A 3,730-nucleotide genomic window follows, 5' to 3' on the forward strand; every position below is an offset into this window, starting at 1 on the left:
CAGCTTGTATGGACTAGAGCATGCCATACTCATAAAGGTCAAGACTTTAGGACCAAAATGCTCAATGAATCAAGACTAACAAGATCTAAAGAAATGCAAGTCAAGTTCAAGACTTTATACCTCCAAATGATGCCAAAAGATGATGCTATTCTGGATCTAAAGAGTCCTCCTCCTCCAAGGTGTTCTTTTATTCTTCCTTTCTCCTTCAATGCTACCAAAACACACACACACACATACACAAAGCTCAAAAAGTCTCTAGATGAATTAGGGTATGCTTTGGGAGGTGAAAGTGGGTTGGAGGCTGATAAGGGAATTATCTTTGGGGAGATAATGTTGTATATAAAGGTTCCAAACCCTAAAAACGAGGGTTTGAGGATCATGCATGTACGCCCCGCGTACGCTAGGTATGCCCAACGTATGTGACCTCGGGCAAAAATTACAAAAATGCCACTATGGGCCGTTTTGCAACCTTTTTCATACACAAGGGCTAAAATGCAATTAATCTTCATACTTAGGGATTAAACTGGAAATACCTCATCATTGGAATGTTACAACGTGAGACCTTAATGCTCACGACGTGAGACATAATTTTATGGAAACTATAAATACTCCTTCACATATCGACTTTAAGGGGGGTTAGATCAAATTTTCTAGAGAGATAGTCAATTTTATAGTCCATAGAAGAGCGAAAAACAACCCTTTGGAAGAGAGAATGCTTGGAGATTGAAGATTGAATATTACACATCACATTTGGTTTGCATTGATTTAACTTTGTCGAATGCTTATGTTTTTGTGTGCTTATTTTCTGCCATGAGTAGCTAATCATTAGGCTTTCCTTTAGTGTAGATGAACCCTAATAATATGTGCTAGCTTCTTAAATTTGGATTTATGAACTTGGTTAATGCATGTGTTTGATTATCATTACCTAGAATGTTAAAGTTTACATGTTTGTTGCTTTGATTCAAGTTAAGTGTAGTTTAATGACCAATTGAATTGCATGAACTTGTTTACCTAGTAGTTTATGATCATTAAATTGCGAGAGGTAGGATTGATAACATCTTAGATTGAGTAATAAAGGCAACTTTAATTATGTTAGAGAACATTAATTTGATCATAATTGTATTTAACTTAGATATATCTTACATAACCCAATTATCTTTAATAATCAACTTTGTGTTTGTTTGTGTATGATCATTACATAGTATTTCATGAATTGGTAAAAAATATTAGGAGATCGGATCAAGACTGCTAATTACATCTAAATTGGTAACCAACTGAATAAATCCTTACTTAGAAACTACACATAGGAAAATGGGGATTCGAAGCTAAACGGAAGTGTCTTTTAAATATTGTTTCAACTTAAGTGAGCCTAAAAAGCTCAAACCGTGAAACCAAATCGGAGTCAAATCGTTAGTAACGGTTCAATTTTAATTTTTAATGGTTCGACTTCGCTTTGACCTAAAAACTAAAAAAAACTAGACTGTGAACACTCATAATAGAAACTATCTTCATCAATTTAAATCTTCGACAAATGTCTCCTGTGGAGCATCCGGACATGACGGCTCAGCAGAAAGCAATTTTCCAGTGTTTACGTGCACCACATGCTCAAAATTTTATTCTAGCTATCTCCATAGAAGGGTTTGGCCAACATATGTCTCATGTGGAGTATTGTACTATCCTCAAATATCGACTCGTGATCCCAATATTCCCAGCTGACGAGATATATCTGGTGGGCCGCAAGACATGTTTGGACTCTTTTGGATACCATGCAGTTCATTGTAAAGAACTCTCGGGGTTCAAATACAGGCACGACATGGTTATGGATGTTTTATTTGATATATTTAAGCGTGTCGGGGTTTCCGTCAAGAAAGAGACACCTGTGAATTTCTTGACTGAGCCGATAGAAGGAAGGTCATCCCTTAGACCGACTGACGTTTTGATTTTTGGATGAGTTGGAGGGAAACACGTATGTGTGGACCTTACAGGGTTATCCTCTCTCGTGGGCTTGAGAGCTGGGGGTTTCACGACGGAACAGACTGCTTTAAAAGCTGCTATAGGCAAGGTCACAAAACATGAGAAATTGTGCATGGAAATCAACACGTATTCATACCATTTGCATTTGATACGTTTGGTTTTCTCGCACCGGATGCGGTGAAGCTTCTTAATAGAGTACAATAGATTATGCATAACAATGTTATATCCTCTAGATCTATGAATGTAGTCTTCAAACAATCGACTTTACCATATAAAAAGACTTAGTAACGCAGCTTGTTGCTCGTTTGTCATCTCACTTATTGTACGATGAAAACTAAGTTTTAATAATAATAATAATAATAATAATAATAATAATAATAATAATAATAATAAAACAAACGAATCTAAACCTAAATCAAAATAAAAACAAAACTGTAAGTTGACTTGTAACTAACCTAAAAGTGACCGTGAAAGTTAAAAGAAAAAAAAATCCATTCAAAATCCTTATCACCATTAACGAAAAGGACGATGAACGGGTTCAGTTGCAGGGGAGGGATGCTAATTATGGGTTTAGGGGGGAAAGGTGGGAGGTGTGGGGGCAGTAATCGTCATTGATCAGGTTGACTAAAGTAGTGGAGTCCTTCGAAGCGGGCGATTCAAACTTTTTGAAATCGGGAAACACATGAGAGACGCATCGAAAAAACATTTTTTTTGAATTTGAATCCATTTCCCAAAAAAACTCTTCAGAACGAGCTTTGCGACTCAAATACCAGCCGATACCGTAAATAGCTTTTCCATTTTCAACCAAGAGATACTTCGCCTCAGATACGCTCTCTCCCTTGTATAGAACCCTAACGGTATCATCACCATCGCCTCAGATATTTTCTCCAAACTTAAACAGTCGATTGCTAATTCATCGAATCCAGATATATATTCTTTAACAAGCACCACAAGCTCTCTCCCTCTCTCCTTGGTCAAGAAAACCAAAACCAGGTCACCAGCTTACGGTCGCACATTCCTCACCATTGAAGATAAATTCTCTGCTGGAGTTTTCTGAAGACATATCGGGTTTTTTGTTTCGTTTTTTCAAGACAGATCCATAAGGTAACCGGATCATGAGGTTTTTGTTGGTTGTCAGTTCATTTATTTATTGATATTTTTGTTTTTTTAAAGGTTGACCCAGTCAACAACAAAAGAAACCCACACACATGTCTTGAAATAGATCTAGAAAAGATCCATTAGATATGAATGGCATGGTGCGTATAGATAGGGGTTTTTAGATCTTGAAACAGATCTGGGTTAGATCCATTTCATTCATTGTTTTGTGTCCTAAACTATGTTTTTGCGTTTAATTTTGTAGTATCTATTTGAATCCAGATGGAAGAAAATTGGCATATCACAATTGAATCTCTCGATATCCATAACCTTGAAGTTGTTTTTCTTTAGTTTGATGCTACTCAGTGAGTCTTTTGATTATTTGAAGGCACAATTTTCTTAATGCTTGATTATTTTCTTTGCTAAATTACTGTATTTTATATTGTTCCCTTTTGCATTACTGGTTGTTGATTGTTTGTGTTTAAAAGCATAATCTGGTGTGCTCTCTATAAATTCTTGATGAAGTCAGACTTCGAGAACAACATTTGAAATAAGCATGCATTTTTTCATTCACGGAAAAGCTCACTTTTATTGTTTGTTGAATTATCAAATGATGACATTTTGGTACTTGCGAATTGAAATTCTTATTTTGTTTCCAAAT

Source organism: Lactuca virosa, chromosome 4, assembly GCF_052849685.1.
Source record: "Lactuca virosa cultivar CGN04683 chromosome 4, Lactuca_virosa_CGN04683_v6, whole genome shotgun sequence".
Taxonomy (NCBI): Eukaryota; Viridiplantae; Streptophyta; class Magnoliopsida; order Asterales; family Asteraceae; genus Lactuca; species Lactuca virosa.